A 25,051-nucleotide genomic window follows, 5' to 3' on the forward strand; every position below is an offset into this window, starting at 1 on the left:
ATCTCCTGCAATAAGTTCAAGATCTCCTACAATAGGTTCACGATCCCCTACAATAGGTTCACAATCCCCTACAATAGGTTCAAGATCTCCTGCAATAAGTTCAAAATCCCCTACAATAGGTTCAAGATCTCCTGCAATAAGTTCAAGATCTCCTACAATAGGTTCACGATCCCCTACAATAGGTTCACGATCCCCTACAATAGGTTCAAGATCCCCTACAATAGGTTCACGATCCCCTGCCAATAGGTTCACGATCCTCACAATAGGTTCACGATCCCCCACACCAGGTTCACGATCCCCTACAATAGGTTCAAAATCCCCTACAATAGGTTCAAGATCCCCTACAATAAGTTCAAGATCTCCTACAATAGGTTCACGATCCCCTACAATAGGTTCACGATCCCCTACAATAAGTTCAAGATCTCCTGCAATAAGTTCAAGATCTCCTACAATAGGTTCAAGATCTCCTGCAATAAGTTCAAGATCTCCTACAATAGGTTCACGATCCCCTACAATAGGTTCACAATCCCCTACAATAGGTTCAAGATCTCCTGCAATAAGTTCAAAATCCCCTACAATAGGTTCAAGATCTCCTGCAATAAGTTCAAGATCTCCTACAATAGGTTCACGATCCCCTACAATAGGTTCACGATCCCCTACAATAGGTTCAAGATCCCATTACCGTGTGGTGGCGTCCGGAACGAGTCGGAAGGTGGCAGGGACTGACAGCTGTCACCTAAAGCTTCCAATAAGACCTTCACGAACGAGGTATTAGCGAACGAGCAGCTGGACGAGGAGACAGGCACGTAGGGGTGTGAGTTCGCTCTCTACTCCGTCTCCAACTCTGCCTTAAATTAATCACGGGAAATTAATTATCTCTGGAAATTAATTACATACGAGAACATTAATGAGAGTCGAGAATTTCTTTATCATTCTCTTGTGTTTTTTTTTATTTTTTATTTATAACTTAATGATGAAAAGTGTGTGTGTGTGTGTGTGTGTGTGTGTGTGTGTGTGTGTGTGCGTGTGTGTGGGGGGGTATGTGCACTTTATCTGCCGTGTAAGGTTTTAATGAAAGGAAAAGAGTAAGAGGTTGCAGTTATTACAGCCAGATCGACAACCCAGCGTAGCATTATCTGGTCGGAATTGTCAGCTACGAACCATAATAACGGGATAAGTACTGCAGGAGAAGCTATGACTATAACTTGATTACAACAACGCCGATAACGCTTTAGGATTCCACACACACACACACACACACACACACACACACACACACACACACACACACACACACCACAGGTACCATCCTAATCCCTCGAGTACAATGCCAACCCCTTTGAGTAAGTAAGATATCGTAAACCCCTTGAGTACAATAACCAATTACCTTGAGTTTAATGACATTGTGTACTAAGGAGGGGAATTAAGTCACCGTACTCAAAGGGTTACACACAAAACAATCCTTCGTGGTTCATTGATACCGCATTGTCCTTATGTTATTTAAACACCTAAAGACAAATGTAATATCTAATTAACCTTTTCACTAATGAGAACATAAATACCTCCTCCTTCACAGCTCAGACTCGAGTTATTTCAGCAAGATGTTCGTAATAATAATTTACCCTTTCCAATATCCCACCATCACCACCCACTGTATTAAAACTTTACACATTCACGACAGCATTACGGGAGACACAACCTTCCCCGAGTGACCTGACCTTGACCCGTGTGTGTGTGTGTGTGTGTGTGTGTGTGTGTGTGTGTGTGTGTGTGTGTGTGTGTGTGCGCGTGTGTAAAATCCCTTCCTGCTGCAATACCTGATTTCCCAAAGGGTACAAAGGAGGAATTTTTATTTTAGGCAGATTTAGGGAGTCAGATATAAAAGCTGTATTGTATAATGTAGTTCATTATAACCTGAACACTGCAGTTGTCATGAGCATTGTAATGTACACAAGGGATAATTGCATCATTATGTGGCGACAGGAATGTAGTTTTCAGTTGAACTATGTTAATGGAAGATATTAAAAATTTACATTTGCAATAATAATGTCAAATAAACTTAGGTGCGTGTCCATTTAACAGTGGATATGTCCCAGGCGGGTCGATGGCTCGATCTCCGAGCGCTCCCAATTCAACCCAGCTGTAAATGGGTACCTATGTTTACAAATTGGGGTTAGTGAAGGAGGTCGCGAGCAGTACCGACCAATCTGCTTCCTTGTGTACCGAATGCTTAGGTGATGAAGTCGATTGTAATTTGGGAAGATCTTGCATTAAACACTGATATAACATGTTGTAAATAATCTCACGTCTACAGTTGATCATTACAGCATCATAATACAAGCAAACACAGCTATAATACCCAACGCTTTGACGGGTCATTTGTATTCTAGTATTATCTACAGAATATTAAAACAGCTAGGAAGATTTATGGAGTAGATGCTATGGTCCGCCTGAGGTAACAAGACTGGAGTAAGTTTAGTTGTGACAGCAGTGAGTTGTGACGGCAGTGAGTTGTGACGGCAGTGAGTTGTGACGGCAGTGAGTTGTGACGGCAGTGAGTTGTGACGGCAGTGAGTTGTGACGACAGTGAGTTGTGACGGCAGTGAGTTGTGACGGCAGTGAGTTGTGACGACAGTGAGTTGTGACGACAGTGAGTTGTGACGAGCGACAACAGTCCCCATCTATCATAACATCCTGGGAATTATTTAGTTTGTCATTTTTATTCATGTATAGATCTTTGCCTTACCTGTTGTTGCAAAGTAAAGACGTCGTGAGAATTTACCTTAGTGTTTATGGCAAGTTCTCAACAGCCTGACAGTCAGTGAGGTGAATAGCTGGGTGGTCATTCTCAGGTTAGGTTAGATTAGGTTAGGTTACTAATGACTGTACTAATATGCTAATAGCTCGGGTAATTAATTTGCTATTGACTCTATTAATTTGTTAATAAGTTTGTTGATTTGCTATTTGAGTTGATGAACGAATAAATATGTGTGTGTGTGTGTGTGTGTGTGTGTGTGTTTCAGTCTAATACACCTTTATCTCATTAATATCTTGTAACTATCTTGAGTCATTTTCCTCACCTGAAAGAATATTGGGAGTCGAACCTCTGACTTCACTATTACTACGGCTGAGGGAATCCAGTGAGCCAGGCAACCTAAACTGGAGTGAAAATAATGTTAACTTACCCGGACACACCTGTTGAATTAACCTCTCTCTCTCTCTCTCTCTCTCTCTCTCTCTCTCTCTCTCTCTCTCTCTCTCTCTCTCTCTCTCTCTCTCTCTCCACAATGAGTGGTCGGATTGGTGATTAATTAATGAATATATAGGTTGAAATTTCCTCATTAATACGTGTCTTTAGGTGTTCCTTAATTATCGAGCCCGTAATACCTGTACAGTTAAGCCCGAAACCCCGAGGCATCGAAACCCCGAGTCCACGAACCCTGAAAATTTCGAACCCTTATTAACACAACGAATCCACAAATCTGTCTAATGAAACCTTTTATCTCTTTTAATTTATCATGTTTATATTATTCATGACTATTCTCATCCTCGTATTGAAAAAAATTATACTTTTTTTTTTAATTCGTGGAGGAATTGAAATATCTCTTCTACAGCTTAAAGCCAAGTAAATCACAGTACTATTTTGAGTGTGTGTGTGTGTGTGTGTGTGTGTGTGTGTGTGTGTGTGTGTGTGTGTGTGTTCTTCTTCTTCTCCTCCTTTCCTTTTCCTCCTCCTCCTCTCCCTTCTCCTCCTCTCCTCCTCCTCCTCCTCCTCCTCCTCCTCCTCCTCCTCCTCCTCCTCCTCCCCTCCTCCTCCTCCTCCTCCTCCTCCTCCTCCTACATCATTCAGTAAACAACGAGTCAGAACTAAAGTCAGGAAAGTCTCTTAAGTTAAGGGATCGAAGACCACAAAGTTACCAAGTCGATGACGATTAAGTTAAGGAACACAAGAGGAAAGTTAACGCGATCAAAACAACTTACTTAATGGACAAAGAACAACAAAGATTAAAGATAAAAAAAAACGATAAATATAAAATAGACAGAATAACGATAGAATTAAGAAATATAACGATAGATTTACGAGTGAGAGGAGGGCCCAGAGAGTGACGTCAGGGTAGGTGAGGGGCGGGGGGGAGTAGGGAGATGTTTTACGGCTATAAGCACAGATTCCGAAGATTGGCAAGGGGGCCGTAAAACCCAGACACCGTGAGGGAACACCGCAACTCTCCTTAAAGGATGGCCGAGAGCTTGGCATCCTGCCCGACCCTCCTCCTCCTCTCACCCGTCAAACGCGTCCCTATATGAGTTAGTTACCCCTCTAAGGACATCCATTTTCTATAAGAGGTTCCCTGAGTGCCTATACCACCACCTTGTTGTCTAAAAAAGAATTACGTGTTACTATTTATCACTATTTTACGTATTTAAAAGCCCTACACTTTTTCTTACAATTGTTTTAATAGTATTTAATAGAATGTGAAAGGGGATAAACCATATGAGGTGCTTATATATTAGTAAGCTTACGTGTTTATAAGCGATATTTGGGATTTTTTCAGTATTTTCTTTAACTAATTCTATAAATGTATTCCCTTGAAATTCAATAGACATAAACTTCCTACGTCCAATTTATATATTAATGTATATATATGACCTTAAATGCTTGTTTATTTAACCTCCCTTGAATACGGTTGTGTAGAGAGAGAGAGAGAGAGAGAGAGAGAGAGAGAGAGAGTTCAAGGTTGAAATATTTGACTTTTTGAGTAAATCACTACCAGTGCTTTGTAATCACAGTTGATGATATGCAAGTATTTACATTCAGACAGAGTAAACATAGTGTCAGTATTGTGGTTTGATGTGTCCAGACATACACACGGTCTTTCCTCCTGTGTTCATTATGGCTTAAAATCTATTTCCCCGAGAGATGAATATAGAGTTTAGTTCTTTATAATACAACTAGACATGAGAGATATTATTATTATTATTATTATTATTATTATTATTATTATTATTATTATTATTATTATTATTATTATTATTATTATTATTATTATTATTATTATTATTATTCATGTGAGCTTCCTCGATGACGTTCTGTTTCAATAGAAGAAATAATATGAATTGAAATATCACCTGTCAACTTAGGTAATTAATGGCGCCTGATAAAGTATTCTATATTAATGTTTTCTTTGAACCTAATTTAATGGAACTTGTTTGTAATGATAAAGATCGTAAGGGTGATGATGTCTACTCCCTGGTGTTGATTGTGATTGTTATTCAAATTTATTATAATGTGTTACAGGTTAGTTTAGGTTAGGTTAGGTTAGGTTAGGTTAGGATAGGTTAGGTTAGGTTAGGTTAGGTTAGGTTAGGTTAGGTTAGGTTAGGTTTGGTTAATTTAGGTTAGGTTAGGTTTGGTTAGGTTAGGTTAGGTTAGGTTAAGTTAGGATAGGTTAGGTTAGGTTAGGTTAGGTTAGGTTAGGTTAGGATAGGTTAGGTTAGGTTAGGTTAGGTTAGGTTTTAAGTGTCCTCACCACAACGTTTGGGTTCGTGGTGCAGAGTTGTTTATGTAAAGTTTTCAAGTGTCTCAAAAGTGACCCAGTTGGAGAGTTTAAGTGGCGTGAGGCGAGAAGTTTAGTGACCCCAGGACACACACACACACACACACACACACACACACACACACACACACACACACACACACACACACACACACATATCTATTTCTTATGGTAATTATTTTCTATAATGTTGGCTCATGTTATATTTCAGGCATTGAAGTCCACAAGAGCAGACAACGACAGCTCCCTCACTCACTCAGACAACCACACAACCACTCATCCAGCGATAGATACTCACTCAGACAACCACACAACCACGATAGCTCCTCACTCACTCAGACAAACCACACCACACAACCACGATAGCTCCCTCACTCACTCAGACAACCACACAACCACGATAGCTCCCTCACTCACTCAGACAACCACACAACCACGATAGCTCCCTCACTCACTCAGACAACCACACAACCACGATAGCTCCCTCACTCACTCAGACAACCACACAACCACGATAGCTCCCTCACTCACTCAGACAACCACACAACCACGATAGCTCCCTCACTCACTCAGACACCCACACAACCACGACAGCTTCCCCTCGTCTCCTTTCGTGATAATATTCACCTCTGGGTAAAATTAAACTTCTCTTCATCAAGTAAATTGTCACAGGAATAGCAGCCGCAAAAACCTCTAGGAGCGCTGGAGACTTTTATCTGAAGGTGGAATGGGTGTGGAGTCCCAGGAAGGTGGAGGTAGGAGTCGAGGTTCCTTTGAGGTGGAGGTGGATGAGCTGTGGAGTTCTCGAGGAGGGGTAGAGGGTCTTTGGAGGTGAAGGAGTTGTGATGGTGTGGATGTAAGATGTTTTTGGAGGAGGGAGGAGTGTGTGGAGTGGAGGTCCTTCGTTGGTGGAAGAGGGGTGGAGGTTCCTGGCAGGTGGAGGAGGAGTGGGATCCATGGAGGTGAGGGAGGAGTAGAGGTCTCTGGGAGGTAGTGGAGTGGTGAAGGAAGAATTTGGGGGGGGAAGAGAAAGCCAGATAGAATGATATAATAGAAAGCCGGATAGAAGGATACAATAGGAAGCCAGATAGAATGATATAATAGAAAGCCGGATAGAAGGATACAATAGGAAGCCAGATAGAAGGATACAATAGGAAGCCAGATTAAGAAGGATACAATAGGAAGCCAGATAGAAGGATACAATAGGAATCTTTCAAAGGATTACTTCCCAGATTCATGAGTAATTAGTTTAGTTTGAGAGCATAATATTCTCTCAGCTGTTGCGAGGAGGAGCACTGACTAGAGGGAATATATTCTACTGTAACCTAACCTAACCTAACCTAACCTAACCTAACCTAACCTAACCTAACCTAACCTTTGAACAGTATTGTATAAGGGGAAGTGGTTCAAAATCCTATTCTCTCACACACACACACACACACACACACACACACACACACACACACAAAACGGACGCCCTCTGGGAAATTCAAGGACCCTGGGGGAAACGCTTCACAGAGGTAATGGAGCCGAATTTGGCGACCATCCCGATCTTATACTTGAGTTTGTCTCTTGTGAAAAAAATCTACATATCTGGCATCTGGTCTGAGAGCTTTGTCGGTCATAATGCTAACATGGGTTAAGTTTTTAGGAATTTAATTTACTTATGGTGAATAATTCTAGTATTTTTGTGTTTTTTTTTTACCTATTTATAAGGATATGCTTCGGAGTAATTCGGATTATCTAACCCCTCAAATGACATGAATTAGATACTGTATATATGATTGATTACCTGGGCAACACCTGGCCTAACCAAACCTCTCTCTCTCTCTCTCTCTCTCTCTCTCTCTCTCTCTCTCTCTCTCTCTCTCTCTCTCACACACATACCTACAGAAAACATAGAAAGTGAGTGAGAGAGAGAACAGGCAAACAGACAGAGAGGCACAGACAGACAGACAGTGGCACAGACAGACAGAGAGGCACTGACAGACAGACAGACAGACAGACAGACAGACAGAGGCACAGACATGCAAGACAAACAGACAGAGGAACAGACAGACATGCAGACAGACAGACAGACAGACAGATAGAAACAGACAGACAGACAGAGGCACAGACAGGCAGACAGAGGCACTGACAGACAGACAGACAGACAGACAGACAGACAGACAGATAGAAACAGACAGACAGACAGACAGAGGCACAGACAGACAGACAGATACCTACCCCCTCCTCCCCAGTTCACTCCTCATAACCCCTCCACTTCAGTCTTTCCTGCCCGGATCGTCACCAGGACTGAGCTGTGGTCTTTACCTTCCTCAAACACCATATTTAAATTTCCATTATGTATGATCTTCTTCCCTGAGTTATTAGGCTTCACGCGAGAGACTTGGGGAAAACATCTTATTTTTCCCTCACTGAGAGAATGTAGGGAAAATAGTGTGGTGGATGTGTGTGTTTGGTAGGGTAATAGGGTGAGATGTAGTTAAATAGGGAAGTTTGGTTGAAATGCGAGGAAATGGGGAAATTGGTTGAAATATGGGGAAATAGAGAAATTGGCTGCACTACGGTGATTGGGATGTTGGTTAATAGGGTAACTGGGAAATAGGGAAATTAGCTAAATTACAGATATATTGTTTAATTTACTGAAGTAAACCAACAAAAAAATTAGTTGACCACTTGAAATATATCGACACAAAATAGATTAAAAGGTAAAAACAAAAGATAGATTAATTAACTGAAATAAATAATACAAGAAATTTAAGTAATACATTTAAATACACACATACTCTCTCTCTCTCTCTCTCTCTCTCTCTCTCTCTCTTCCTCCTCCCCTTCCTCCCTCCCTTTCATCCTCTTCTCCTCCCTCCTCCCAACCCGTGTTATCCTGACTTACCCGTCTGTACTCGGGGGACTACACACACACACACACACACACACGCCCCTCTTATCTGGGGTCACCTGCTGCCCCATCTGACCTCAGCCTCCCTGACTGAGCCCCTGCCTCCCTGCACCCCCAAGGGGAGGAGGAGGAGGAGGATGGGGAGACGAAGGAAAGGAGGAGAGGAAGACGAAGAGAAAGGAAGGAGGAGGAGAAAATGTGTGGTGAAGGGGAGGTAGGTGAGAGAGAGAGAGAGAGAGAGAGAGAGAGAGGAGGGAGAATAAATGAGAAAAGTTAAGAGACAGGGTAAAAGAGGATCCAGGGTGAGAGAAATGAGAGATTTTTGAGGATGAATGAAGGAGGGAGGGGGGAATGAAGGAGAGGGGAATGAAGGAGGGAGGGGAAATGAAGTGAGAGGGGGAATGAAGAGGGAAGTGAAGAGAGGAGAAGAGGAAGAGGCGGGGAGGGCTGCGTCATGTTCTGCAGATAACACTGGTTGTTACACTGACACAGACGCCCAGAATAGCACACACACACACACAGGAAAGAGAGAGAGAGAGAGGCAGAGAGAGAGAGAGAGAGAGCATCTAAAAAAAACTCCCTAACACATGACCCTCAAGTAAAGTGTTACCATATACGACCTAAAGTATCTAGGGAATTTCTTGTAACTACGGGAAGAAACTGGGGAAAAAAAAAGAGGGATATGGGAAGAAAGTTGGGGAAAAAATAGAGAATGAGGGTATTGATGTGTGTGTTGTGAAGGATTTTATTCATTAATTAATTCATTCATTCATGTATCAATTATGAATACACATCTGGCTACATGGAAGGGGGGGGGATGTAAGGGGTGATGTTGTGTGTCAGGTGTGTGGTGAGAGACACAGGGATAGGAGACACAGGGATAGAGACACAGGGACAGGGACACAGGGATAGGAGACACAGGAGGGGAGACATATAGGGGCACAGGGATAGGGAGAGACACAGGGATAGGGAGACACATGGATAGGGGACACAGGGATAGGGGACATAGGGATAGGAGACACAGGGATAGGGGACACAGGGATAGGAGACCCAGGGATAGGGAGACACAGGGATAGGGGGACACAGGGATAGGCACAGGGATAGGGGACACAGGGATAGGGGGACACACAGGGATAGGAGACACAGGATAGGGGACACAGGATAGGGAGATACATGGATAGGGAGACACAGGGATAGGGGACACAGGGATAGAGACACAGGGATAGGAGACACAGGGATAGGGGACACAGGGATAGGAGACACAGGGATAGGAGACACAGGGATAGACAGAAACAAATACCAGAGAAAGACAAAATAAAAACAACTTAGTTTTAAGGCGTGTTTAAGATCCTGGCAGACAAACACACAGACATAACCACAACATTCAACTAAGACTTACTAACTTAGGAAGCACACAGGCTATTGTGCTATTACACAGAGCATGGCTGGGTTGTAATAATAATAATAATAATAATAATAATAGTTGAATGATTAATAATAATAATAATAATAACAGCCAATAACAGTTGATCTAATAATAGTTAATAATAATAATAATAATAATAGTTGAATTAATAATAGTTAATAATAATAGTTAATAGCTAATAATAATAATAGATAATAATATGTTGAATGTAATAATAATAATAATAATAATAATAATAGTCATGAATGGTCATTGTGCATTGGCTATTATTGGCTGGAGAAGTAAACCATCCTTTGTTTATTACTAGGAAAATGTCCTCCTGCGTGACTTTATTTCTTGATATAAATTAATGGGTGAGAAGTGTGGAGGTGGCCAGAGGCTCTTAAGAGAAGGGGAGGTCCAGAGGCTCTTGGGGAGAGAAGTGTGGGGTGGCCAGAGGCTCTTGGGGTGAGAAGTGTGAGGGCCAGAGGCTCTTGGGGAGAAGGTGGGTGGCCAGAGGCTCTTGGGGTGAGAAGGTGAGGCCAGAGGCTCTTGGGGGAGAGAAGTGTGAGGCCAGAGGCTCTTGGGTGAGAAGTGAGGCCAGAGGCTCTTGGGTGAGAAGGTGAGGTGGCCAGAGGCTCTTGGGGTGAGAAGGTGAGGTGGCCAGAGGCTCTTGGGGTGAGAAGTGGAGGTGGCCAGAGGCTCTTGAGAGAAGTGGAGGTGACCAGAGGCTCTTGGGGTGAGAAGTGTGAGGTGGCCAGAGGCTCTTGGGTGAGAAGGTGGAGGTGGCCAGAGGCTCTTGGGGTGAGAAGTGTGAGGTGGCCAGAGGCTCTTGGAGTGAGAAGTGTGAGGTGACCAGAGGCTCTTGGGGTGAGAAGTGTGAGGAGGCCAGAGGCTCTTGTCCAGACGTAAATAACTTCAGAAGAAAACTGTGGCTCGTTCCTTTCTCCTAAATATAACCTGAAAAAAATGAAAGCGAATTTTTTTTAAAAAGTTTGAGTTTTTAAAAGGAATTTCTCGTTTTATTTTTGTGGTTTGGGGATTTTAATTATTTATATTAAGTGTTTTTAAAAGTAGTGTTTGAAAAAAATTTGTTTTATATATTGTTTTAAAAGGAGTCTATGGTTTAATGTTTGTTCTCGTGGTTTATATTATTTTTACGAGTTTTTAAAAGAAGTCTTAGGATTTTAGGTTTATTGTAAATGTATGGCATAATAATCGATTTAGAAACTTTCAAGATGTTGTTACTTTTATTCAATTGAAGGCTGTTAGATATTAGCTCTAATTCATAGCTCTCTATAGCTCTTGTATCTTTGTAAACAGAACAGTGGCACACGTTGGGTGAGTAGATGAGTGTGTGTAAGTCTCGTAGTAGAGCCTTTGTCACTATGTGCCTTTGTAAGACATTTACCTTGCAACAAACATCAACTTGTGCTGTTGCCGTGATGTAAAATCGTTGGTTTTTGGAAAGATAATGGTGAACGTTGTTTTTGTTGTAATTGTGGTTGTTGTTGTTGTAATTGTTTTGTTATTGTTGTTGTCGTGAAAGATGTTTTCGTTGCCGTAGTAAACTGTTATTGTTGTTGTGGTCACTTACTCTCCTACTTAGTTCATACCTGAGTGTATCTTACCTGTCTCCCTTGTTTACCTACCCCTTGTACAACATGTAATACCAGTGTGTGTGTGTGTGTGTAGTGAACATGTAATACTAGTGTGTGTGTGTGTAAACATGCTTAATTTTTATTTTGTACAGGTAAGTTCACCATACACCTGGCATTCATTATTAATACGCCCGCAAGACGAGCTACTATGGCGGTAACCAACGTAATTCAATTTTAATAATAGATTTTTTTATTATATACGGATCTGTAAGTCACCTTTGAGGGGGAGGGTTGATATCATGGGAAAGGAACACAGTTTAGGTTAGGTTAGGGTTTGGTTAGGTTAGGTTAGGTTAGGTTAGGGTTTGGTTAGGTTAGGTTTTGGTTAGGTTAGGTTTGGTTAGGTTAGGCTAGGTTAGGTTTTGGTTAGTGACTTGAGTGGTGAGTGTAATGGTGCAGTGTCAGAGAGGAGGGTCGAAATCCCCCTTACGTTTTCCCATCATCCTCTCCTCCTTCTCACCCCCTCCTCCCTCTCACCCTTCCCCCTCCTCCCTCTCTCACCCCTTCCCTCCTCCCTCTCACCCTTCCCTCCTCCCTCTCACCCTTCCCTCCTCCCTCTCACCCTTCCCTCCTCCCTCTCACCCTTCCCTCTTCCTCTCTCTGGTCACATCATTATGCCTTCCTCTCTCTGGTCACATCATTATGCACGACATGTGTTATTATCAACCCTTAACACTGGGGCTTTTGTGTGCCTTTGGTTTATTAGCCTCTGTGTGTGTGTGTGTGTGTGTGTGTGTGTGTGTGTGTGTGTGTGCGCACTATAATTATCCCCCACCGCCTGGAACAGAGATTATAGAACTTTTATCAGTCTTTCCTTCCTGTCTGTCTGTCTATTTGTTTACACATAAAACTTTTACGCCAAACTAATCTTAACTTTTTACACAATTTAGAGGAAAACTTTACTTACATGTAGGTCACCGAGTTAAGATATATGTAGAGTGCTATAGTGTTATATAACCCTTATGTAGCGGCAATATATACCAGAGTTTGTGGCCATTATATACTAGAAGTCATTTACTGTTTACATATTGTACAAAGTTTAGCGTCCGGGGAATATTGGTGACTGGAGTTATTGTCTTGTTTCTGCTGTACGCTCGGGTTATATTGTCTGGGTAAACATTGCTTATAATATGGGTTAGGTTAGGTTATTACTATGTTATATAAAGTGTCTGGATATGTTTATAATCTCTACCTATATCAAGCTGTTACTAACCTAACCTAACCTAACCTAACCTAACCTGACCTAACCCAACCTAACCTAACCTAACCTAACCTAACCTAACCCAATTTTAATCGTCATGAAGCTCATATTTTGTCTAATGATTCAGTTAATGTTATACGTAATTAACTTCTTTTCATTTAAACATAATTTTATATTAACTCAAATGTCATCTCTCTCTGTTGCCTCTATACACAAAAAAAAATTATGCTGTAATTTAATCCGATACACAAATGGTCATAATAAGCATAATTATTCTTACTCACCTGTAATTAAGTACATAATAGCAGGTATAATTTATATAACATTTTATTGTCATTCGCTCTGATAAATGTAAAAATTTTCAAATGTTAAAATGTTTTAATACTTGTAATAATATTCAAATAGATGTCAGTTTGCTAGATATGACATTTGATTCCTTGCATGTGTTTTATCACGAGTCTGTCTGTCTGTCTGTATGTTTGTTTGTCTTGTCCGTGTTTGTCTGTCTGTCTGTCTGTCTGTTTGTTTGTCTTGTCCGTGTTTGTCTGTCTGTCTGTCTATCTTTCTGTCTGTCTGTCTGTCTGTCTGTCTGTCTGTCTTGGAAATGTTAATAATTTCTTTGTATTCTGTGAAAACCCCGAAGGAATCATTTACTTCAGGTGATCATATATATATATATATATATATATATATATATATATATATATATATATATATATATATATATATATATATATATATATATATATATATATATATACATGTGTGTGTGTGTGTGTGTGTGTGTGTGTGTGAGTGTGTGTGTGTGACGTAAAAACCCATCCAATGATTTTATTTTATTTTTTCTTCACTTTGATGTTTAAAATATAACAATAAATCCACAATTTATATATAACTTGCTTTTTAATCAAGTAGAAAGCTTTGTTTCCATGTGAATTTAAAAGCGCCGTTGTTGTCGTTCAGTCTGTGTTTTGTGACGGTGTAATGTCCAACTTCTGAGAATTTTGTTTTTTTATTTAAGAATAAGTTAATGTGTAATATTTTCCCGAATACGTATTATTATTATCTGCGGCAATCCCATGTTAAACTGCGTATTTCTGGTTAGGTTAGGTTAGGTTAGGTTAGTTAGCGTGAAGGAGATATGGGTTGGGTTAAAGGGGTTGATTTTGGTCTTGTTATGTTAAATTTGGTTTAGGTTAGGTCAGGTCAGGTCAGGTCAGGTCATCCTAGAGTAGGTTTAGGTATAGGTCAGGTTAGAATAGGTTTAAGTCAGGTCAGGTTAGATTAGAGTAGGTTAAGGTCAAGGTAGGTTAGGTTAGGTTAGGTTAGGTTAGGTTAGATTAGAGTAGGTTACGGTCAAGGTAGGGTAGGCTAGGTTAGGTTAGGTTAGATTAGATTAGATTAGAGTAGGTTAAGGTCAAGGTAGGTTAGGTTAGAGTAGGTTTAGGTATAGGTCAGGTTAGGTTAGGTTAGGTTAGGTTAGATTAGAGTAGGTTAAGGTCAAGGTAGGTTAGGTTAGAGTAGGTTTCCATCAGGTGAGAGTAGATTGGATTAAGGTCAGATCAGGTCAGGACAGAGAGAGTCTAAATCAGGTTTGAGAGGAACAATTATAAGGCCATTTCAAAACAACCCTGATCTTCGTTATCCGAGTCCCAAACATGACAATACCTTAACCGGAACTGGTATATTTATCCGGAATAATCACAGAAATACAAATAAATCCCACCATCCATACACATTTTAATACCTTATATGTTGACATCCTCATCGTCTTTCCACCTTAATAACATCACCTTTTTCTCTTTTCTTATCGTTCACTAGACGAAACATTCTCACACCAACGGGGGAGAATATAAATGGACTAACTATATGAAAAAAGGACGAAATATAATGAAATATCTAATGTGTCCTATGTATGTTTGTATAGTCCACACCTCGGGATTATTTGTGTGTGTGTGTGTGTGTGTGTGTGTGTGTGTGTGTGTGTGTCAGAATTCATAGTTCAGTTTCCAAATTGATGTTCTTTTGTAGAATTCATAGTTCAGTTTCCAAATTGATGTTCTTTTGTAACTTGAACATTGAACGAAAAATAAAGCCCAGTGTTGTTTTTGTTTGTTTTTCTATATTTTGGTTGTTTTGATGGCTATGGTCTCTCAATAGCGTTCAATAGGAGTTTATGGTTACACTCTATAACTTTTAGGAGAATATATGAGTGATATTATTTCTATAATTTGTAAGTAAATAATGGGGTTATTTTTTTTAACTTTTCCATGATTTAAGACTGAAGTTAAAGTGGCTTAATTTAGTAAAGTGTTTTGTAGGTTTTTGAAATGTATCTTTAGGTGTAGTATTGAGAGAGAGAGAGAGATGTAGGGCAGCGAGTTAGATGGCCCAGTGGTTATTGTCCTAGGCTGATCTTTCACTGATCTTTGGTTCGAATCCCTATTGAGGAAGCAAAATGATGTCATCCACGCCCACTACCACCCACCATCACCACCGCCCACCACCGCCCACAGTACTTACCTCCATACCTCCCAGACACACCTCATTCCTTCCCCACAACACATAGACCGCCGCCACCTACACCATCCTCGTCTAGTAAAGTTCTTAAAAATTCTGGTCTCTCGTCTTGCCGGGAATGAGGGATGAAAGCAGTGGTAAGAGGAGGCAGCTGAAAGAAAGTGTTGGTGGAGGTTGTGAATGTGAGAATGTGTGTGCCTTAAAGGATCTTGTCAACGTGTGCGTGTGTGTGGTGTGTGTGTGTGTGTGTGTGTGTGCCATTCATCACCCCACGACGATCCACTTTACTCCCCATTAAACATCAATAATGTAGTAGATGGAGGGGAGAGTAAAACAAACACACACACACACACACGAAGGGTCCTCAGGGTGGCAAGAAACACAATAACAGAGACTAAAAGAGTTAGGTGTTCATTCAGAGTCTGTAATTTGAGGGAGATGAATGGTTGTTTTGTGAGAGAGAGAGAGAGAGAGAGAGAGAGAGAGAGAGAGAGAGAGGGGGGAGGGGCAGTGATCACGGACGTCGTTTGTTTGTCAAGACACTATACGAACCAACTGTGTTAGGTCTCTTGGTTGCCATTTAAATTCCTATCATGCGTATCTGTTTGAAGAGAAGGTAGTTTTGTTTATAGGTGATTGAACCATATATTTAAGGAGGAGTAATTGATTTAGAGGTAGTATTAAGGTAAGTCCGTACGTGTGTTTGTGCTTATTTAGTGTCTATTTATGTTTGTGTTTTGTTTTGCTCTTTGTATGTATATATATGCGTTCGTATTTGATTTTTTTATGCGTGTGTATATTAACGCTCATGTTTGTAGGGGCGTTGTTTTTGTTTGTTTGTTTGTAATGTAAATGTGTTCACTGTTGTCTGCCATAAATACTTGTCTACACAGCCTTGTTTTGTGTTGATCTATACAAGAAAATTCACTGGACGACAATTTGATAGCAGCGAGGTCACCATTCTTCATCTTCAAGGCGTTATACCCCTCTTCCCCCCACCTCCCTACCCCCATCCCCTCCCCTCCTACACCTTCCTACCCCCACCCCCTCCCTACCTACTCATCTCTCTACCCATCCTACCCACCCTCTCAAGACTTGATTTTCTGTCCTCCTAAGCGACACACGGGTCCCAGCAAATGACATTTTAAAGCGACGGGAGGTTCACAAAACTTCCACTTTGTGTCGGTGATGTGAGAAGCTGGTTTCCTACAGTCAGCAGCTGGGGACGAAAAGGTAAAGCATAGGTTCCGGTGAGGGTTGTCTCAGCTCGGAGGAGGAGGAGGAGGGGGAAGAGGATACATGCGACTGTGAGGATGTGGAATGAGGGGGAGATGAATGGGATGGGAAGGAAGGGTAAAGGATAGGACGAACAGATGAAAAGAGAGAAGGGTGGAGGAAGGGAGAGATGAAAGGGGGAGTGAGGAGGAAATAGAGGGAAAAGGAAGGAGGGGGAGGAGGCATATTTGTTTCAGTATCGCTGTGGAATGGGGGTAGAAGGAACGGAAGAGGGAGAGGAAGAGGAGGAGGTCGATCGCGTTTTGGGTCGCTGTGGAACGGGTAAGGAAGGAAGACGTGGGAAGGGAGAAAAATAAAGGGAGAGTGAGTTGAAAGAGAAGGAAGGGAGAGGAGGCATTCAAGCCCCGGTGTTGTTGTGGAGGGGAGGGAGGAGTAGAGGGTGAGAAAGGGAGGATACGATGAGGAAGGGAGGAAAAGTGAAGGAAGTGTTTCTGTATTAGGAAGTAAACCTGTAATTATAATGGGATAAATGGGTGTCCTCTTCCTTCTCCTCCTCCTCCTCCTCCTATTTCCTTCCTCCTTCCTTCTCCTCCTCCCATTTCCTCCCTTCCCCTCCTCTTCCCCCCGTCTTCTTCCTCCTCCCTCTCCTCCTCCTATCTCTCCCCTCCACCACCTCCCCTCTCCCCAACACTGGTATAATTGGGTCCCGTTGATCCCCCTCTGTCCACATCAGTGAAATATTCTGAATCCTGTCAGTCACAGAGAGGCGATAGTGTCCCGGTTTTCCCCCTCAGTTTTATTGTCCTCTGTGTGGCTCTTGTATATTAACCAATCAGAACACCGTCTTCATATCTGAGGGTTGGCGACCACAGCCCTCCACTACTGTATACTATATATGGTATTTAACTTCCAATCAACGACTTATACCTGTGTTATACCTGTCCTGATTTATTTGACCTCTCCTGTGAGTTTCGTTCAGTAGTCAGCTTAGGCTTTGAGGTACTGGTGATCCTTTAGATGAAATTAAATGAAAATATATATATGTATAAAAAATATACCCCCAAAGAGGATTGACCATCATATATATTTTGTTCTTAACTCAATATATCGAGACCTGACTGAAAAAAAATCCCACCCATCTACCAGGTAATAGTGATGTCAGTCATCGTACAGGGGTAAAGGTGTGCTCTACAGTAGGGAGGAAATATCATGGTAGAGGTAACATTATTATTATTATTATTATTATTATTATTATTATTATTATTATTATTATTATTATTATTATTATTATTATTATTATTATTATATCTGCTGTAATATAATAATGTACGGAGATATGGTAGCAGTGTGCAGTATTTTTTGTACGTGTGTGCGTGTGTGTGTGTGTGTGTGTGTGTGTGTTTGTACAATATATATGAGGTGTGCGTAAGAAAGAGTATTACATGTAGTGGTCAGGATTCTGGAGGCGCCACCTAGACGACCTTGGTTCTATATGATCTTCTGACAGGAACCCAGCACCGCCCACCCACTCTCACACACTCACTCTCACCCGCCCACTCTCACACACACTCATTCTCACCCGCCCACTCACTCCCATCCGCTCTCTCTCTCTCTCTCTCTCTCTCTCTCTCTCTCTCTCTCTCTCTCTCTCTCTCTCTCTCTCTCTCTCTCTCTCTCTCTCCCCTTATCCCTTCCAATCCTCTCCTCTCTATCACTGTAAATCTCTTCTTTGTTTTCCTCTTTCCACCATCCTTTAAATACTTTTTCTCCCTTATCCTCTCTTCTCTTCCCTTCCTCTCACTTCTCTATCTCTCTCTCATTCTGTCTTTAATCTTACTTTCTTTTTACTTCAGTCCCCCATTATCTCTCCATAATTCCCGTTTTCTTTCCCAACTTACCCTCATACGTTTTCTAATTCAGGGATCCGTCCATCTGTCTCTGAGTCAGGAGGTTAAAAATGCCACAACTTGAAGACATGGCCGTGGATTTTAACCCAACTTGATACGTGGATGTGATATAACAGGACCTCAAACTTCCTCAATTATCACCGTTTTCTGTTGTCATTACCCAGACTTACGGTCCTTTGAGGATTGTGGGTGGGGGGGAGGGGAGGGGAGGGGAGGCGGAAGGGGTGACTTAACCAATTTTTTCGACGACTTTGATATATGTTGGTTTTTCCTTCATCTCTTTGTTTATCTTTCCCTCCCTCTTGTTGTCCTCTCTACTTCAGCTTGTCTCTGAACCTGCCTGCCTACATCACAGTCAAGCAAAGAGTTGTATTATTTTATCCGTGTGTGTGTGCGTGTGGAAGAGAGAGAGAGAGAGAGAGAGAGAGAGAGAGAGAGCCAGCAGCCAGTACAGTAGCTCCCCTTTCCACGATTTCCTGTCCAAGGGTCCAAGGGATATCCCAGATTGTGCGTGTATATGTGTGTGCGTGTGCGTGTGTGTGTGTGTGTGTATGTGTGTGTGTGTGCATATGTGTGTGTGTGTGTGTGTGTGTGCGCGCGCGTGTGCGCTCGTGTGTGTGCGCGCGTGTGCGCGCGTGTGTGTGTGTATGTGTGTGTGTGTGTGTGTAAACATTCCCCGCCACACTACCTGGTTCACCCCTTGTTGTTACAGCCACACTCGCACACAAGTGACTCCATTATAGCCATTCTTTACTTCGTTCTAGTCCAGTTCATCACCGGGGGAGCAGATGCCCTTGGCTCTATTACCAGGACACCATAACCTTACTCCTGTCGCTGGAATTTGGTACAGTTATTGGTATTAGAGAGAGTAGTGAAGATGAAAACATATGTTGTATTTATTATCCTTCTCCTCTATCTCCTCTTTTTACCATTCTCTATCTCTTGTTGCTTAATTCTCTTCCTACTTATCTTTTTTATTTTTTCGTAATATTCTCTTTCTTGTCTTCTCTTCCTTCATCATGGTCGTCATCGTCATCGTGTTCGTTCTCCTCCTCCTATATAAGATTACAGAGAACTCCTAACAAACACGACTCAGGGAAAGAAAAACTCCACTTTACCACGACCACAAATATAGATTTTCCCTCTACTACTACCACACATCCCTCCCTCCTCCCCACCAGCACATCCGAAAGAGAAACTTAAGCTTTACCACGTCGAGAGAGAGCGCCAGTCACCATAAGGACGGAGGCGATATTTCCTTGGTGTTGATGGAACTCCCTGCTGCCTTGGTCGAGGGTCACTGGCCACTTGTATCAGTGAAAGGTCGTGGCTCATGTATGTATGTATGTATGTATGTATGTATATAGGAGGGGTTGTATGTATGTGTTTTCACCACCTTATGACATATACACAGCGTTCTCTCACCATTAACTATATAAATATATCTCATATATTTCTGTCATGCATTACACAAGTCACAAACTTTCACATTGAACTGAATTACATTTTAAACTAATAAAACTTTCAATATATCTCTCGTGAACACTTATATAAATACATATATAATCACAACTAATTTATACTTGATATAATGAGTGAGAAATTTACTATTGTTTTTTGTTATGGTATCAGCCAATGGTGTAAGTGTAAGTGTGTAAGTGTAAGTGTAAGTGTGTAAGTGTGTAAGTGTAAGTGTAAGTGTGTAAGTGTAAGTGGTTGTATGTTCGGTAAGGACACACGAACGACTGAGGTGGAGATTTAAGTCGTGTTTACCTTATGCTGATAAAACCCTCAGTAATTCTGTATTTCTGAATAATATTACTTCTTCCTCTCCTCCTCTCTCTTCTCCTTCCTCCCTTTGCATCTCCTTCTTTACCTCTTCTATCCTCTCCCTCTCCCTTTCCTCTCCACGTTTCGGGACAGTTGGTTTTATTTCCCCATCTTTCCCTCTCCCTCTTCCCCTCCCCTACCCCTTCTCTCCCCTCCCCCTCTCCCTCTTCCTCTTCCTATCACCCTCTCCCCTCCCCCTCCCCCTCTTCCCTCTTCCCATATCCATGTTTAACAAAGTTGGTTTTATTTTCTCTTAAGTATTGGCGTTACAGCTCACCATCACCATGCTGGGGAGATACCTGGACCAACTTCACCCAATTTGCTGTGGTGGGTAGCTTGGGTGCGCTCAGATTCCTCCCCAGGGTTGAGGGGTGACGGGAAGAACCTGACTTGGGATCCTAGCTGGAGTTTTTGGCCTCGAGATTTTGTTTTGTTTTGTTTATGTTTCACAGGAGTTCGTTGACCTTGTTTAGGGGAGATGTGGTGGTCCTCTGTGTGTGTGGGGGGGTGTAGAATGGATGTGTGTGTGTGTGTCTGTGTTTGTGTGTGTGTGTGTGGATTATATTTGCCCTAAACTTCCCCTCTCTATTGAGTTGTGTAAGCCCTGACGGAGGAATTTTATGATTGACGTTAACCCAAATTGCAGCTCTTAAGTCACGATGGATTGTATATTGACAGCATGTTTACCAATTTTAGGCTCTAGTTGAGGAATAGCGTCAATTCCCGTCAATTCCTGTCAATCCAAAGTCGATGTCTACCCTCGTGTAGTTGTTCATTACTCTGGCCAAACTAGCTGTTAGAACTTTATATTTATTGTGTAAATTTCAGCTCTACCTTAGTGCTGCCTCAGGGGTAATGGGTGGGTGGTTAGGTGGGTGGGTGGTTGGTTGAGTGGGTGGGTGGGTGGGTTAGGTGGTGGGTGGTTTGGTGGTGATTTATTTTGCGTTTTAGTTACGAGGTTCGATGCTGGGTTGTTAGGTGAGTGTACGACTGTAAGAACTTTCTCGTGGCCTTTCCATTGCATTGAAGGACCGCACCCCTCCTCATCCTCCCTCCCTCCTCCTCCTCCTCCTCCTCTACCTACCTTTCCTTTTCCATCTCCTTCTCCTCCTCTTTATCCTCTCCACTTCCCACCCGCTTCTTATATCCTTCCCCTTCCTCTTCCCCTTCCTCCCAGACCTCCTCCTCTCCCCCCCGACAACACCTTCAACAAAGACAATTGTTACTTTTCCACTCAACATACATCCCGTCGTGTTTTTTTTTCCTCCCTCGGGCGTCTTGGGAGAGGGAAGGCAGCAGGAGTGAGTGTTCCCCATCGTCCCGAGCGTCTAGGAGATGTATGAACACGAAAACTACCAGGAAATAACATTAGATTTTGAAGAGTAAGACTTGGTGGTATGTGGCTCTGTGTATAATAAACCTTAATGGTAGCTCAATAATCAGTTCTGTTCGTCATTACTCTTTATAGTTATCGCTAAGGACCAGACCACACACACACACACACACACACACACACACACACACACACACACACACACACAAAACATTCCCACATCCACACATACACACACACACACACACACAAAACATTCCCACATATTCTCATAACCTCCATCCGTCAGATCAAGAAGTAATGCTGACTCAACTTGACCAAAAATACCCGGTAAGGTCAACAGGGGACTACAGCATAACAGATCAATAGTATACTCAATGGCTTTAACGCTAACATTGACCTCTCTTATTACTGGTGTGGGGTAAATGTGTTTTTTTTTCTCCCAGGTATTGATTCATTGAAGAGTTGATCGTCCTAGGAGAAGAATGTGATTTTTATTTTATTTTTAGCGGGTGAGGGAGGGAGGTTAGAGGAAGGGAGGGAGAGAGGAAGGAGAATGAGAGATGAGGAGAAAGAGGGCGGAAAGGGGGGGAAGTGGCAAGAGGTGAAAGAGAGTAAGGGAGATGATGAGAAAGATTTGGAGGGGAGAACAAAAAGGATGGGGAATGAGAAGGAGTAAAAGGAAGAGAAAAACAACGCCATCTTTACTACTACTACTACCACCACTGCCACCTACCATTCCCTACCACCACCACCACCACCACCACCACCACTACCACCATCACCTACCACTACCACCACCACCACCACCCACACACCACCTGCCACCTACCATCACCACTACCCACCCTACCCACCACCACCACTACCACCCACCCACCACCACCACCGCCACCACCACCACCACCCACCACCACCACCACCCACCACCCACCACCACCACCACCACCACCACCAAAACACAATTACTACAAATAGAAAAGCCATGACAGTGAACACATGAGAAAGGTGACTTATCCGCACTATGCAGTCTGTTGTGCCAGTGGCCGCTCTCTTCTGCCGTGGAAGGTCAAAGGTTACGCACCCACAACCTGTGACCGCTCCACCTGGCCTACCGCTACCTGTATTGCGTCAGTTAGTGCTGTCTCTCTTGTGGTAGTTACTGGTGAAGTGTGTGTGTGTGTGTGTGTGTGTGTGTGTGTGTGTGTGTGTGTGTGTGTGTGTGTGTGTGTGTGCGTGTGCGTGTGAGTGTGTGTGTGTGTGTGTGTGTGTGTCTGAGCCTTGGGGGAAATTGTCCATGTATAACTGGTACTAAACTATCCATGTATACCTGTAATAAAACTGCCTCCATGTATACCCATAATAAACCGCCATGTATAACTAATAATATCGTCACAGTTCTCTTATAATTTCACCTTTCTGTACCTATAATTTTCCCTATACTTTCACCTCATTACCTGTACGTATCTATAATCTCACCTGTACATTATCCTTCCTACAGACTACTCCCTTCACCTGTATATATATATATATATATATATATATATATATATATATATATATATATATATATATATATATATATATATATATATATATATATATATATATATATATATATGTATAATCATACCTATACGTTCTATAATCTTACCTACAAATTCTCCAGGTGCCCTTAAATAATGAATTGTGTAACCTAAGTAAACTCCAGCTCTCAAAAGGCACAGACTCAGCAATTATAAACTTTTTTTTAGTCTTCTGTAAACTTTTCTGTAGAGTCAACAACACGAGGGTTAACTATTTGGTAACTGTGAGTAAACTGGTTGGTGACTGGACCCCCCCTCCTCCTGGTAACTGGATATAACACAGTTCTTCGTCTTTGTGTTGCTGTAGGTCTTAACATTTACCGCCACCCCCACAGTCTCTTAATTAGAGAGAGATACAGGTAGGAAAAGACAATACCGTTTACCTGTCCTGAAATTGAAAGAATTTGGGGGTTTTGATATTATTATTATTACTATTATTATTATTATTATTATTATTATTATTATTATTATTATTATTATTATTATTATTATTATTATTATTATTATTATTATTATTATTATTATTATTATTATTATTATTATTATTATTATTGCTGTTGCTGTTGCTGTTGTTGTTGTTGTTGTTAGCAGTAGTAAGATACACAAACTTCTCTACAACTTAACCCAGTAATGCCACACACTCACTCACGATTAATTAAGCATTTTAACCTTTAATTGTTAACCTGTGTGACGTAGTTTGATCACTGGCTATTGTTATGGATAGTTTAGGTTAGTAATTCAGTACGAGAGAGAGGTGAAGGGGATTGTGTGTGTGTTAGTTTATGAATGTTGAATAGTGTATTTTGTGTTCATTCAAATTGTTAGGTTAGGTTCGGTTAGGAGGTTAGGTTAGGTTAGGTTAATTACTTAAATCCCTATTGTACTGTTTATCTTTGAGGTCATCTGCACTTTTGACACTTCACTCTTACCTTTGTATCTATGACGCTGATTACAGGTGGGAGGGTCGTTAAAGTTAAGTAATTACCTGCCAGTGAGTGTTATTGATTGGTCTGGTTGGTGCCGTCGCTCGTTTAATTAGCTCTCTCTCTCTCTCTCTCTCTCTCTCTCTCTCTCTCTCTCTCTCTCTCTCTCTCTCTCTCTCTCTCTTTTCATTGCAATTACCTGTTCAGGGCTTTGGTTGGTAGTTAAAGGCTTGTGATGGCGCCTTTAGTGTGTGTGTGTGTGTGTGTGTGTGTGTGTGTGTGTGTGTGTGTAACTTCTACACACACACACACCTGGGCTATCATCTTAGATATTTTTGACTGATAACTCCACTGCATTCCACTGAGGAAGATTTGTCTGTTCGTGTGATGGTAGATACAAAGACTAAACCGACATACATACATACATACATACATACATACATACATACATACATACATACATACATACATACATACATACATACATACATACATACAGACAGACAGACAGACATACGATGACGTGTATAACCAGTGCGTCAGTGATAAAGAATCAATTCATACATGTGTACCCGTAGTGTGTATAACGGGAATTCATACAGTAGGTGTTTGACCTCGAGTGCCAACAACACACCGATACAGAAGCTGGAATTAATATCAGGAGTCATTAACGTGTCCCTTGCGGTATACCAGTGTTATGCTTAATGTCGAGTTTCCCTGGTGTATGAAATTTACCTCAAGTTGTATATTCTAGCTTTGTTTCAGGTTACTGGTGTGTATTGTGGTATGGTATGGTTAGGTTAGCATTAAGATGTATAATCAGGTGAAATACGCTCTTGTTTTTAAGCTTCGTGAGATGTATTGTTCCGCGCGTGTTAAGCTGGCTCCCTAATGCTTATCTCTCATGACACGGCGCATGGTAGGTCGAGTATTCTTTGTTTACTCTTGTTTGTATACCTGCACTGTCTAGGTACGTTGTTTGTATAGCTGCA

Source organism: Homarus americanus, unplaced genomic scaffold (genome assembly GCF_018991925.1).
Source record: "Homarus americanus isolate GMGI-L3 unplaced genomic scaffold, GMGI_Hamer_2.0 scaffold32929, whole genome shotgun sequence".
NCBI classification, from domain to species: Eukaryota; Metazoa; Arthropoda; class Malacostraca; order Decapoda; family Nephropidae; genus Homarus; species Homarus americanus.